General features: G+C 54.5%; 1 protein-coding gene and 1 pseudogene across 4 annotated transcripts in view; one reads left to right on the top strand and one right to left on the bottom strand.

Annotated features, from left to right (window-relative positions):
* Window positions 1–14,463, top strand: part of SLC45A4 (solute carrier family 45 member 4) — a 73,840-nt gene that overhangs the window by 18,019 nt on the left and 41,358 nt on the right. The gene's annotated exons all lie outside the window — the stretch shown is intronic.
* On the bottom strand, window positions 8,275–9,158 carry LOC109549429 (small ribosomal subunit protein eS1 pseudogene; annotated as a pseudogene).

The raw sequence follows: 14,463 nt of genomic DNA, 5'->3' as shown, positions 1-14,463 counted from the left end.
CGCAGATCACAAACCTCAACGCGATTGGACTGCAGAAGGTCACTGTCATCCCTGAATCTCAGGGCACAGCAGGTGCTTATATAGCTGCTGTCAAAAGCCGGGGAAGCAGTGTGACCTCAGCCCTTGTTAAGGCAAGGCTGTGCTGTGGAGACCACACAGACGTCCTTGGTAACGGGCACAGGGTCCATGCAGCACGTGTGTGACGTGTACAGCGGAGGCTCTGCCTCGTGTAGACGTGCGCGTGGCTGGCACGGACTGTGGTGCTGGACCACCAGGCACCGTCCGCCTGCAGCCTGACTTCATGTTGCCGTCGGGGTTGGAACTGCTCGGCATCTCGGGTCTCGACTGGGGGGCAAGTCCGGGTCTGCGTGGCCCTCCCTCTTCTGTGCCTTTAAGCTACGGAGCGGTCGTCATGGAAGAATCCCTATAGCTGTGCGGTGAGGGGACTGAAGCCCCTTTGCTGCCCTTTGTCCCGTGGCCCCGGGGTCCCCCTAAAAGTGTAGGAAGAGTTGGGAGCAACGTTGACCTGGGATTTCTGGAGAAGCTGAGACCTTGTAGGCTTCCTTGTTTGTGTTCCATGCTGCCTGCGTCTCCCGTGTGTCCCTGGGCACTGGACGGGAAGCGGGGGGTGGGGGTGGGGGGAAGCCCAGAACTTGGGGGCGGGGGCAGCTCCTGTGACCTTAGACACCGGCCTGCTTGGAGGGGCTGCTGCTGGCTCCCCACGGGGAGAAGCGCCAAGTGCCCCCAGCTTTTCTCAGCGTAGAGGCCCTTGACGTCCTTGGGGGTCCTAGGCTCGCCACCCTCGGCCCCCCCCAGAAGGCTCTGCATACAGCTCAGGACGTGCAGGGTCGTTTGGTGGTGAGGTTGTGGAGTTCGGATGTCGCAAGCTGTAAAGGAGCAGAGCTCAGGTGGTTGGGTGGTTTACCGATGATCCCCTGTACCTGCAGGCTGGCCAGAAACGCCTGCTGGCCGCCCGGCGCTGGTTCCACGCGGAGCCGGACCCAGGTCCCCTGCACCAGGCCCGCCCCGCTGGACTGGGCGGAGGCCGTCTGAACTTGTGCAGACCCTGTTCTGCCACCTCTCATTCTGGCCTCATCCAGCTTGTGCCACTTCCAGGCGGCCAGACAAACAGTAACCCTGGAGCCTTAGGCGGGAAAGAGACGAGTGCAGGCCCCAGACCTGCGGCCGCTTGCTCAGGCTCAAAGGCATAGCCGCCTCCACAGGGAAGGAGGTCGTCTGTTGCGTGCAGCCTGGGCCTTGGGCGATGAGGGGTGAAGTTGGCCACTCTGGAGGGCGAGGAAGGCGAGAGCAGAGGGACAGCAGAGGGGAGATGTGAGGGCGGGGTACCAGGAAGGCTGAGCCAAGACAACGTCCGAGGTGCCCCTCAGTCTGGCTACGCCTTGTGCTGGGGACAGAGGAGCAAGGGGCCTGGAAAGTCAGCGGGAGGGGGGGGAGTGAGTGATGCCCCCAGTGGGGGCAGTACAGCCTAGGGAGGGAGGAGGGGCCACAGGCTAAAGGGAACTGTGTCACTGGTCACAGGTTGCATGGGATGTGGCACACCTGTAGATTCTTCTTGTCGAGACAGGTGAGCATGCATATCGGGCTGTTGCGAGTTCACAGAGCCCTCCTCCAGCTCCGTTCAGGACAGACGGCCAGGTTTCAGAACTTTGAGGAGGCCCCGGTATGGGGGCACCTGGGAGGCCAGGAGGGGCTGGTGTCTCTGTCGCTGTCGTCCGGCACCCCGGCCTCCTGGCCCCGTTTCTCCTTTGAGGGTGGGGGAAGGGCTGCACCATGTCTGGCTCCTCCAAGCCGCCACCGTCTCTGACCTGGAGCCCGACGATTGTGGCTTCTTGTCCTGCTTCCAGAGGAGCTTCGTGGCCGTCCTCACATTTGCTCCAGGCTCCTTGAAGCCCCACGGCCCACCTGGGTGAACTCCGAGCTCTTGCCCTCCCAGCCCTGCGCGCCCCCGGTCTGCCTTGGGGCTCTGGACAGCACGCCTGACCCCCTCCCAGGCCTGCCCGCTGGGCTGTGCCGTCCACACGTGGGTGTCCCCATGGAGGGGAAGGGCGGGTCACGGTGGAGGGAGCGAACCCACCTGCTCTTGCTGGAAGCCCCGTGCCCGGTGGCTGCTGGGGGCAGGCAGCGCGGACACAGGATACCGCGTGGTCTAGGCCAGGGCGCCTCCCCTCAAGGCACCTGAGAGTGGGGGTGGGAGGGTCAGAGGGAAACCCTCACCTAGACGTCCAGTTGCCCGCCCTGCTTTCCGCTCTCCCACTCTCCAGCACCTGTTTACACACCTCCTTGCTGGTCATCCTAGTGGTAGGGCAGGTACTGTGCAGGAGGCAGGGTTGTGGGTCAGCGGCTCGGGACCTTCCTTGACAGAGAGAGGCTGCACTTGGTTCTGCTAACTGAGTAGGACCCTCAACCTAAATTGTTTTACTAATAAATATTTATCTTTCCTAGTGACCATTCTGGGTAAAAATCCTCAGAAAACTGACGGCATCGTCATTATTAGATTACTTTTTAATTCTTCTGGGCCATTCAAACCAAACTTAAATTCTCAGTTAGCCGGTTCCCGGTTGTTTTGGTGATTTGTGTTCTTTAGGACTAAGTACCTGAACAGCGCATCCTCTGCAATGGAGGCGAACAAAGGGTTCCATTCGCCAGGGAGTTTTCAGCACAGTCTTCTCCGAATGTGATCAGAGGTGCCCGTCCTCCTTCACAGCCCTGAAGCAGCAGCATTATTCCGCATCACTGCGTTATTCTGCATGACGCATCGTGGTATTATTGCATCCCCCAAACTGTGTGTTGGTGTGGCCGCCACCTCCAGGTGTGGGATCTGCAGGCAGAATGTCTGAGTCACAGCTGTTACCAGCGGCTTGGCATCCACATCTCTGCACCGTTTCCTGCCGTCGAGTTCAGAAGCTCAGCTTGTTTCCGGAGCGTTTTGAGCTAACTCGTGGGATGCTGAGACTCTTGAGGCTGCCCTGCTCTGTCTCGGAGGGAGCATGGCATCTGAGGAGCCAGGATGTGGGGGTCCAGGTCTGTGGGACCCCGGCTGAGTCTTCTGTCCCACCCCTTTTGCAGCCACTCCCTGAGCCACCTGCTTCGGGGGAGCCTTTCGCGTCCCCTGGTGATGCCTTCGTCCCCTGTGCTGTGGCCGCCGTTGTGAGTTGGCATCCAGTTCCTGCTGAGTTTTAAGCTCACAGGCCCCCCGGGGGAAGTCAGGGTCAGTAACTTCTGGAGCCAGTCGTGGGAATTGGCCACAGAGCTGTGCCGCGCGCCCACCCGACTTGGCCACGGGGGTGCTGACCGACAGGGATCCCTGGGCGTCGTGTTAGCCCGCCCTCCCCTGGCTGCTTGCATTTGGCCACCCAGGCGACCTACCTGTCTGTCAAGAAATTAAGTTTAAATCACAGTTAAGCTGGAACGCTCCTTGTTCACTTTCACCCCAACGGTCATCTTAAAATCTCTCCTTTTAATTAACTCCATTTTCCCTGCCAGGGTGGTTTGCAGACAGAGTACCTGTCAGGGGCCCAGGAAGGGAGGCAGGGGCGCGGGGCCCGGGGCATGGTGGCTTTTGCTCCCGTCCGGTTACTGCTGTTCCTTCTTTTTTTCTTTGTAAACCTGCTTCTTTGGCAGCTTTCACTTCTCATGTAGGCTAGTCCCAAGCTAATATTTATCCTGCGAAGTATCTTAAAAATGCTGGAGGGCGAGTTATTTTCTGAGAGCTTTATCAATCTTTGAAAGAGAGTCATTGTTACATTGATAAACTGAGGCACTGCCTACAATGGCCAGATTGTGTTTGAACTTGCAACCTTTAACGCAACAGTTAGTTTTTGTTAACAGATGGAATAGTGTTGGCTCTTCTTGTAAAGAGGTCTTTATCCTTGTGTTTTTTGTTTGTTACTGGCGTGCACTGGGAGAGGGGAGACCTGGCACAGGGGAGCTGGTTTTGTAATACATTCGGGTGTTACTCATTTTATGATTGGCAGGCTTTTTAGGAATGTGGACTTTCGTACTCGGAGCCCTCACTTTTTATGAATTGTCCCTTTAAAAGTGGAGGTGCCTCCTTCCAATGGGAATACTGGCCTCGCCATGCAGTCTTCAAAGACCTGACAGCGCGCAGGGAAGGAAGAGTGATATAAATAACAAGAATGTGCAGTAGGCGGTATTACTTGTGAGTGGTCACCAGGTTTCAGGTCTAAAGGAAAGCACACTGAGAGTGAACTTAAATAAAGAGCTTTCCTGAGGGTGTTATTTGTCAGTAAAAGGAACCACTTCTGGGTCTTCTCCAGAGCCCGTTTCCCCTACCTGGCAGCCCCGCTCGACTCTGGACTGGGTGGACTGGAGGCGGGGTGCTTCCTGGGGACAGGACGGTGCCAGGGGGCCCATGTCCACGCCCCCGCCCGGTGGTCCAGGAGCGAGTGTTGGGTGCAGGCTCAAGCGAGCAGAGGTGAGTCCGGAAGTGGGTCCTGCAGCTTGGGCACAGGGACAGACGTGGGGACTCGAGCGTGGCTGGTGGGGGGGTGGGTGGATAAAGTCTGGAGACGGAGGTCCGGAAGGGAGTTTAAAACGTAGTTACTGGGGGCTGGGAGCCCGGTGAGGGCGCGGGGCCGGGCCGGTGTGGGCAGAGGGGACTCAGGTGGGCTGCCCTGGGGACCAGAGGTGGGGGCATGTGAGGTGCCGCCCGTGGTGCCCTGCCCTGCGGAGGTCTCAGTCAGCACCGAGCACTTCCTCCTGGTCAGGCGACTCGCTGTTCCTCTTTTGTCTCTTGTCGTTCTGTCTGCCTCTGTCCCTCCCTCCTGACTCACCCCCTGAGCTGCACACGGAGCTGCCGGAGCTGCCGTGGCCTGAGGGGGGTCGGGAGGCAGTGTGTGTCCTGGGTCTTCCTGCTGCCTCCCCGCGGTCACACGGGTTCATCCCTGCCCATGCCCCAGCGTCCCTGTGGGTTCAGCATCCACGTTTAAACCACTGATGGTTGGCCGAATTGTTTGGGGGATGCACGGAGCTTCTACAGGGGAAAATGTGATTTCTTGCTCACATAACTCTCCAGGTCATCTTCTAGGTGTCTCTCAAGCACTATACATCTCCTGAACTTTTTCTTCTCCCCCAGTGGAAACTCTGTACCTCTTAAATCAACCAATCTACCTATCTATCTATCTATTTATTTACCTATGGAGGGATTCCAGCTTTTCATTTTTCCCCTTTTACACAAAACAAAGTAGAAGAGATAAAGTAGGATTAAAACTGCAAAAGTAGTTAATTGGTAGAACACATATACACAGAAAAAATCCGGATAGGAAGACAAGCTTATTTACAATGAGGAAGCACGTGCCTTGCGTTTATGTTTAATACATCTGGAAAGTCATCGTAAGCAGTAAGGTCCTGTGGTTAGTGCTGTGTGTTCTTAAATTTAACTCCTGTTTCTAGAGGTTGAAACACAGGTTCTGGTATGAGGATGCTCTGCTGGGCTGACCTGAGGGAGGTGTGTGTGTGTGTGTGTGTGTGTGTGTGTGTGTGTGTGTGTGTGTGTGTGTGTGTGTGTGTGTGTGTGTGTGTGTGTGTGTGTGTGTGTGTGTGTGTGTGTGTGTGTGAGTCCAGGGTGCAGCGTAACTGATTCGTGGATGGGAAGTGAGTGCTGTGTTTAAAAAGCGGTGACTTAAGAGCATTATCTTTTGTTTTCAGTAGAGGTAAAATCTACTCTGTTTTGATCCCTCTCGTCTCACAGGCACATGCAGTGACTGTAATACATGTTCAGGTCATGCTGTCCTGTGGCGTTTACATAACTAGATACCGTATGTTTATGCATCTGAGGATCCCATTGTGCCCAGGGAGGCTCGATGTCAACTATTTCCCCAGGTTTTAAATACTCTTGTGCTTCCCTCTCATAAACTTTTTTTTTTTTTTTTTTTTTGCAGTACGTGGGCCTCTCACTGCTGCGGCCTCTCCCGTTGCGGAGCACAGGCTCCGGACGCGCAGGCTCAGCGGCCATGGCTCACGGGCCCAGCCGCTCCGCGGCATGTGGGATCTTCCCGGACCGGGGCACGAGCCCGTGTCCCCTGCGTCGGCAGGCGGACTCTCAACCACTGCACCACCGGGGTAGCCCCCCTCATGAACTTGTGTCCAGCTTAGTGGAAAGGTATCACTCTTTGGGCACTATCGGTGGTCATTCTTTGTATTTATGGTCTTACCTGTGGCTTCCTGACCATATTTGCATCCCAGTCACCACTGGATTGTGCCAGCATCAGGCACCCAGGTGGGGAGCCTGGTGGAGCTTGCTCGTCCCCCGGAACGGTAGAAGGAAGCACTTGTAACCACATTTGGCAGCCCCTGTGTCGATTTGCACTGTGTGGTGTGGGGTATCGTTTTGCAGAAGGCAGCATATGTACTTCTGGCCCTGATTGTGTTAGGTGTGCTGGGAACCATCTAGCCCTTGCACCGGTGCTGGCGCTCACCTGGATGGCAGGTGCCTGGGAATTCTGGGCCTCCTTTCGGGCTCAGACTCTATTTCCCGCTGCTGTGTTCTTTTCTGTTTTTTTAAAAATAAATTTATTTATTCATTTGTTTATTCTTGGCTGCATTGGGTCTTCTTTGCTGTGCGCGGGCTTTCTCTAGTTGCGGTGAGTGGGGGCTACTCTTTGTTGTGGTGCGTGGGCTTCTCATTGCGGTGGCTTCTCTTGTTGTGGAGCACGGGCTCTAGGCATGCGGTCTTCAGTAGTTGGAGCACGTGGGCTCAGGAGTTGTGGCACACAGGCTCAGGAGTTGTGGTGCGAGGGCTCTAGAGTGCAGGCTCAGTCCTGTGGTGCGCGGGCTTGGTTGTTCCACAGCATGTGGGATCTTCCTGGACCAGGGCTCGAACCCGTATCCCCTGCATTGGCAGGCGGGTTACTAACCACGGTGCCACCGGGGAAGCCCCCACTGCTGTGTGTTGGCTGTGTTCTCAGCTCCGGCAGGAGGCAGCCCCTAGATGGAGGGCAGTGCTTAGTCCTGGGGTGTCAGCACCCATGGTTAATGAATGAGAAAGAAAAGGGGCTTGTTGGTGTTTGCAGCCTTGGGCCTGGGGAGTCTGGTGCCCTCTGGGCTGCAGGCAGGGGAAGATGCTTTGTAACCCCTGGACAAGAAGTAGAGCTCCTCAATCCAAAGTGGACCTGTTTCAGACCTTGCTGCAGGGCTTTTCTGTCTTGCCAGCCACTCTTGGCCTGGAGAGAAAAGAGCTGACCCTGACTCCTTGCTGGTAGTCGAGGCTGACCATGAGTACCCCTGAGTGCAGTGCATTGTGGGCGAATCTGTGATGAACAAAGTAGGCGGTGGTGCAGCTAGGGGCGGGTGTCTGACGTCGGTCCAGTGGGGAGAAGGCTAAATAAAGCAGAGATAAATCTGAGCGCCAAGAGGGGCTATAGGTGTTAGCGAATGAAAAGCCCCGCGGTTGAGATTGGAAGCTGGAGTAGCCACCGAGTGAAGGGTCTGGCCAGGGACACAGGAGGGGGGAATAGCCTCCATGTACCAGAATGTTTGGGAGGGATCTGCTGTGTTCCTGGGTGCGGCTATAGAACAATCTTGAGTCACTTTATTGCTGGTGTCAGATTGGGGAAAGCTTCTGAGATGCTTCTTGGTGATCAGTTTCGAGTCCGTACCAGCTTTCCGTGGACCTGCCAGCAGCTCAGTGAGTCCACAGGTGGCTTTTCAAACCTGCCACCCCTGCCCCTCCTCTCCCATCCAACCCTCTCAGGCTGCGTGGCGTTGCAAACCTCTCTCTGCACTGTCTAGGCCATCTGAGATTCATCTTCGTTGTAGAACACTCCTGAATATCATTCCACATATCAAGGTCTTATGTGATGTTTGGATGGGGCAACCGGAAAAATCTGTTACCTTTTTTTAAATTAAAAAATAATTTGGGGTTCTACAGAAGCAATAAGTGTAGATAGATAGATAAAATGATGAATCACTCAGAATACCTCTGCATCCATGCCTTAAAAAAAAAAACGGGACCATAATGTGTACTTGACTTATAACCTGCTTCTTCCCCCCCCCCGCCCCCCACAAGTAAGGTCTTTTATTTGTCACCATTAAAAGTCTGATTTTTTTTTTTGCGGTACGCTGGCGTCTCTCCCATTGCGGAGCACAGGCTCCAGACGCGCAGGCTCAGCGGCCATGGCTCATGGGCCCAGCTGCTCCACGGCACGTGGGATCTTCCCAGACCTGGGCACGAACCCGTGTCTACCGCAGCGTCAGGCGGACTCTCAACCACTGCACCACCAGAGAAGCCCAAAAGTCTGATTTTTAAACAGATTCTTGGACTGGTGGCTCATATCCAACAGCTCGTTCAACTTTAGCACCTGTCTCATCCCCAGTAGCTTTTCCAGAACTACTACCTTCACCATGTAGCCCCATGAGTTTTCCCAATTCAAACTTGGGCTTCTTTAGCATTTTTACTTTTCTAACAAAGACTTGATGGAGTGGATAAATAGATTGGCAGGCCTTTTTCTATGTCTTTTTCAATGCTGTCTGGAATCAGTTTATCGACCACTTCTTTCAAGTCATTTGTCTGCACCTCTCGGGTCACGATTTCCATCATCATCTTGCGGATCTGGCGGACCTGCTGGTGCCGGGCATAAGAGGTCTTCTGAATCTGATTGTTGCTTTTTTTAGTAAAACCCACACAGAATAGACGAAGCAAATAACCATCGGTAGTCTTGACATCAACATGAGGTTCAATCATGGTCCGCCATTTTTTGACCGTGGAGCACGTTTTGTTACGGGTAAGATAGTAAGATCCATGCCCTGGGAATTAGTCAGGGAATTTTTGCCCTGAACATCCTCAGTAATAAGCTTGATTTTCTAAATGCAACTTCATCATTCTGCAGATCAGCAAGGCTCACTGCAAGCACACGACCCTTGAGGCCATCAGATGTGATTTTGGTTCCGTGAGTTCTCGTGACTCGTGTTTTCCCAGTATTTCTTATATTGAACATAGCTGGTGCTTTCACATCACACTAATCTTTCTCAGAAAATGGGCCAGCCGCTGTCTTCTCGGCTCCCTCTTGACCGCCTTTCGTGAGGCGCTTGTTCTTTCTGACTGCCGTGGTGCTTGCTGCTCCGAGAGCCAAAAGGGCTATAATCTGCTTTTTTCTACCTAATTTTCGGCACGTTTCCATGTCAACAGGTAATCCCACAATGTGGATTTTGTGTCAGGATCTGCCTTACTTTATGTGACCAGGTCTTTTTTGGACACTTGCAGGTTTCTCGGTGGTGTAATCAGCATCCCTGTACAGGGCTTTGCTTTCCAGAGAGTTCCAAAGAGCAGAATTGCAGGATCAAAGGGCGTTTACATCTTAAGGCTTTTTATACATACTGAAAGCACTGCAGTTGTTTTTTAAGGAAGACCTTGGGAGTAGGAGTTTATTAATTAATTAATTTATTTTTGACTGTGTTGGGTCTTCGTTTCTATGCGAGGGCTTTCTCTAGTTGTGGCGAACGGGGGCCACTCTTCATCGCGGTGCGCGGGCCTCTCACTGTTGCGGCCTCTCTTGTTGCGGAGCACAGGCTCCAGACGCGCAGGCTCAGTAGTTGTGGCTCACGGGCCTAGTTGCTCCGCGGCATGTGGGATCCTCCCGGACCGGGGCACGAACCCGTGTCCCCTGCATCGGCAGGCGGACTCTCAACCACTGCACCACCAGGGAAGCCCCAGCAGTCATTTTTGATGGAGCCAGGACTGTCATGATTAATTGCACAGGTGATAGTACTGCTTACTTTGAGCACTTCAGCTTCCGGGGTCCCAGGAAAGCACTGGTTCTGAATAGCTGACCTTTCCAGGCAGCAGGGGGATTCAGGTACCAAACTGGGTTTCTTCCTCACAGAACATCGGGGGCCTCGCAGGTGAAGGGGTTACCCCTCTCTGTAGAGGGGAGGACCGATTCCGTGAGCTTGCAGTCTGATTGGCACCATTCGGGAAGCTCCCTCCTGCCCCCTCCCCCTTCGTGGCAGCTGTCCTGTGCGCTCCAGCCGGTTCCCTGAGCTGGGCCGAGGAAGCCACTGCCTTGCCTTCCCCTGTCCCCTGCCTGCAGTGGGCCTGAGGCCCAGCACAGGGGCTCCCCGATGGGGAATGTCCTTGGACCGCGCCTCCCTCTGGGTAAAACCGACTGTAGGTAACCATGAGTTGGTGGGAGGGTTTTTGAAGGGTGTAGAGACTTCACAAGGTCTGCAGTGTGGCTTTAGACCACGTTCTTGGTAGCTCAGCAGTGCCAGTCTGTCCTGTAAATGGTGCAGGCATGGCTCATCCCCTCTGTGTGGAGTCCTGACCTTCAGCCACATTCAGGTGTGCAAGGGTCGGGGCGGTGACTGCAGAATGCTGGGGGGTGGTGGTGGTGGTGGTGTTGTTTTAATTTATTTTATTTTTATTTATCTTTGGCTGCATTGGGTCTTTGTTGCTGTGCACAGGCTTTCTCTAGTTGCGACGAGGTGGGGCTATTCTTCATTGCGGTGTGCGGGCTTCTCATTGCAGTGGCTTCTCGTTGCGGAGCATGGGCTCTAGGCGCATGGACTTCAGTAATTGTGGCACGCGGTCTCAGTAGTTGTGGCTCGCGGGCTCTAGAGCTCAGACTCGGTAGTTGTGGCGCATGGGCTTAGTTGCTCTGCGGCATGTGGGATCTTCCCGGACCAGGGCTCGAACCCGTGTCCCCTGCATTGGCAGGCGGATTCTTAACCACCGCACCACCAGAGAAGCCCCTGTTGTTTGTTTTTATGGTCTCAGAGAGTAAGAATGAATTTAACCCCAAACTAAAGCTGTGTATGTTCCCTTCATTCACCAAAATGTTACCTTTCAAAAAAAAACTAGTTTTGATTTTAACATTCCTCAAATATATTTCGTACTTCCTCTTTTGAAAACATTGACATTTTGTGTTTACCTGACACATGGACCGTAATTCACCTAATCCCATATTGTTAGACAGTTGAGTTGTCTCCAGTTCTCCTCTTGTAGCACCGCGTCCTTTTTTGCCTTAGGTACACGGAGAGTCTGGAAACTGCTTTGATTTGATATCCCACGTAAGTACCATCAGAAGGGTTCATTACATCTCGGCAGTCTTTAGCGGTATCCCTTAATTCTACCCGTCTTTGAGGTCTATTCTTTTTCCTTTTCGTTTTGGCCGTGCCGTGAGGCTTGTGGGATCTTAGTTCCCCGAGCAGGGATTGAACCCGGGCCCACGGCCGTGAAAGTGCTGAGTCCTAACCACTGGACTGCCAGGGAATTCCTTGTTTTTGATTATATGTATGTAACGTGAGGAATCTTTCTTTTCATTTTTTAAAAGTACCATTTGGTTGTCAGGAGTAGGCAGCTTGCCTGTCTCTTCCATATCGTGGATGACAGAACGTGCGTTTATTGGTACCTGGCCCTGCGCCTTAGATGAAGTAATGCGAAGTTTGGCATTTTAGGTGGAGCCTGGAGCTCAGTTTTCCTAGGCTAGCTGGGCTTCCAGGAAACACCCAGTTGAAAAGCATGCTGCTGTTTCCATGGTAGCCAAAGCTTCACTCTGACCCCAGCAGCTTAAACTAGCAAATTGATGCTAGAAGCATTCAGAAGAAGGGGAAGAAAAAAAAACCTCTGGCAGCTTTTTAATTAGAAAACAAAAACCCTCCTACTCACCTGATTGTGCAAATGAAGGAAAACCATGTAAAGGTCAGAGGTGAAAAGTTAGGTGAGCGGGTCTTTCTGTGTTTTCCTAAGAAGGTAACTGTTGCAGAGAATGTTTCCTTTGGGGACAAAGCAGTGTGTCCTTGTTTCAGTGCAATTTCCTCCCACATGAGCTTTCTGGGTGTCGGATGCTAGGCCTCGCTTTCCTTCGCGTGCCGGGAACAGTTTGCTTTAGTGGAAGGTGAGGACGGATGTTCTGTCCGGGAGCGTGCTGGAGTTCCGTCCTCATGCCGTGCCCTCTCGATTTTAGGAAGCAGGATAGATAGTATGTGCTTTGATAGGGTCCAATATTAAGCGCGTCTTCTGTCATGTAAGCTGTCACTAGAGTTTGCCGAGTTTGCTTCCACGTGCTTTTCTGCTTATTTTAACCTGACACTGCTTTTAGATGGTCCGGAGCGGCAGCCGCCCTGTCCCCGGGGCAGAAGGGCAGGGGCAGCACGGAGTCCTGTATGGTGCTCTCTGTGCTGGCGGGGGGCGGGCAGGGGGCTCCCACACACCTGGCATCGGAGCTGACCGGGGCTCCCCCGAGGTCCTCCGGTGGAGGAGAGCCGAGCCTTCCTTGCTCCTTCTGGACTGGAGTCAGGAAGGGGGGCGCTGGCTCCCTGGTGCTTGTCATGAGCTCCACGCCACTCACCCCCTCGTCCTGCTGTAGGTTCCTTTCCTAAGAGATGATGCAGTCCTCCATGTCTGGGCAGGGCTGCAACCGTGCGGGACCTGCAGCTGTGCCCTGTCCCTGGAGGTCCTAGGAATTCTTGGTAGGAGTTCGTGGCTCTGTTGGCAATTCTGATGTTCCCTTTTTGGATGAAAAGGGGGCTTCTGGAGTTGGGTGTGCTGTCAGAGAAAACCCAAGGCCCTGGGAGTGGAGAGAGCCAAGCTGCCTGGCGTCCTTTCCATCAGCGCCCTGCCCTTGGCCGGTTGCTTCGCAACTGGAGGGTCATTGTTCTCAGGGGCCTCTTGGTACCCTTCCAGGAGGGCTCTGCCCCTGGTGCGCTTCACCGCTGTGGGTGCGCAGCTGGCCCAGTTCACCCAGCGTGCTGGGCGCACACGGATGGGCTCGGGCGTGCCTGCCAGACCCTCTGCAGGGAGCACCGTGGGCCGAGGCTCTTCCCCTCTGGTTTAGATGTGACCTCACTTGTCCTTTAGGTCCATCTGAGCCCCTGCCTCCCATCCTGCTCTCTGGGGTCACAGATGTTGGCCGGGGTGGGGGAATCAGAGGTGGTCCTCCTGCCGTGCTGGGGACCAGGAAGCCCAGGGCTGGCGGAAGCCCTTTTGATGCCTACAGATTACCTCTGAGGAGGCAGGGCCAGCGCTGGCCTCCCAGCTGCTCGGGCACGAGTCTGCTTAGACGTGTTAGATGTGTTGGCTCCACACAGGGCACCGGGAACCCCGACAGGCAGGACGGCGAGGGTTTGGGGTGCGCCACATGTAAACCCCAACAGTGAGAGCCACTGCTCTTGCCTCATTGAAGACAGTGATTCCTGAAGAATCCCACATAGGCGTGACATTGTGAGATGCTGCGATCTATCTGGGGTGGGGTGGGGGAGTGACTTTTAACAAGTAGTTCTGAAGTAGAGTGTGTATTTTGAAAGTTTACTTAAATTGCAGTGTGCCAGTTTAAAGGCGCATAAAGAACGATCTCTACTATTCATTGGCATTGACACGTTGGCTTCTGCTTCCTATTCAAAAGAGCAATGGATTTTCCTCGAGCTCTGCGATTATCCTGCTCTCGTCTCTAAAGGGGGAGGGATTTCTAAAAGTTGGTTTTTCTTTTTTGAACGGAGTAATCATGCTTAGCCTGGTCCTCTGCCTTCTGTGCTTGCGAATTCATTATTATAAAGCCATCCGGGTGCCTGTGCCCACCCAGAGTGACCCAAGCTGCTCCTCGGTTGGCCCGTGGATGGGCGGCCCAGGCGCACTTACCTCCTGCAGGGAGCGCCTTCTCCCTTCCCCGGGGTGCCAGGGTGGGAGGAAGGTTGGGATGCTGGTGTTGGGTGCCCCCCGGGTCTGATGGCTCCTGAAGGCAAAGAGAGGGCCCAGGCCACCTCCAAGGGTGCCGCGCTGCCAGGACCTTGACAGCCGGGACCGTCTGTCCTGCAGACACACAAGAGGCGCTGAGTCCACGGCTCTGAGAGCTCACGGTGGGTGTGGCGTGTGCCGAGAGCCGCCTTGCAGGGTGCCCTCTGGTTGAAGAGACCGGGCACTGTCTGGGGAGGGATCAGGGTGCAGGGCTGGGCTGTGTAGTCAACAGAAGAGAAGCCCAGGAGAAGCGAGCTGGATGCCTGCAGTGCCCAGGCCTGGGCTGTCTCTGCTCATTGCGGGCTACTCATCCCTTGGGAGGCACTTTAATTAGACTGACTTGTTACGGTGTAGCAGTAGTTTCATCCCCTGGCGCCCTGGGGCCCCTTTCCAGATTTCTTTCCATTCAGTCTCTTAATACTCCGAATATTTGACAGACACACATATGCACGCACAAGAACACACACAGTCACATCCCTCCTCGTCCCCCCCACCCCGACTTCACAGCAGACAGATGGAAAGGAGCACAAGTCAAAAGGGGCGTCAGGTCTGGCGGGCGTCACGTTCGGTTTCTGAAGTGTCCTTGACTAGGTCTCGTGACACAGAACGCTCAAAGGCTGGGTTATGAAGAGGTAAGTCGTAGATCAGCTTTTGGTCATTTCTATCTAGAGGGGCAGTGCGCTGGCCGGCCGGGACCCTCGAGAGCGAAGGGGGCATGGCCGCCGGTGTGCCTGCAGCCAGTGGCTCACACTTGG

This window comes from Tursiops truncatus, chromosome 17 (genome assembly GCF_011762595.2).
Source record: "Tursiops truncatus isolate mTurTru1 chromosome 17, mTurTru1.mat.Y, whole genome shotgun sequence".
Taxonomy (NCBI): Eukaryota; Metazoa; Chordata; class Mammalia; order Artiodactyla; family Delphinidae; genus Tursiops; species Tursiops truncatus.
The sequence above is the reverse complement of the archived record's forward strand: the minus strand, read 5'-3'. Positions and strand labels throughout refer to the sequence as shown.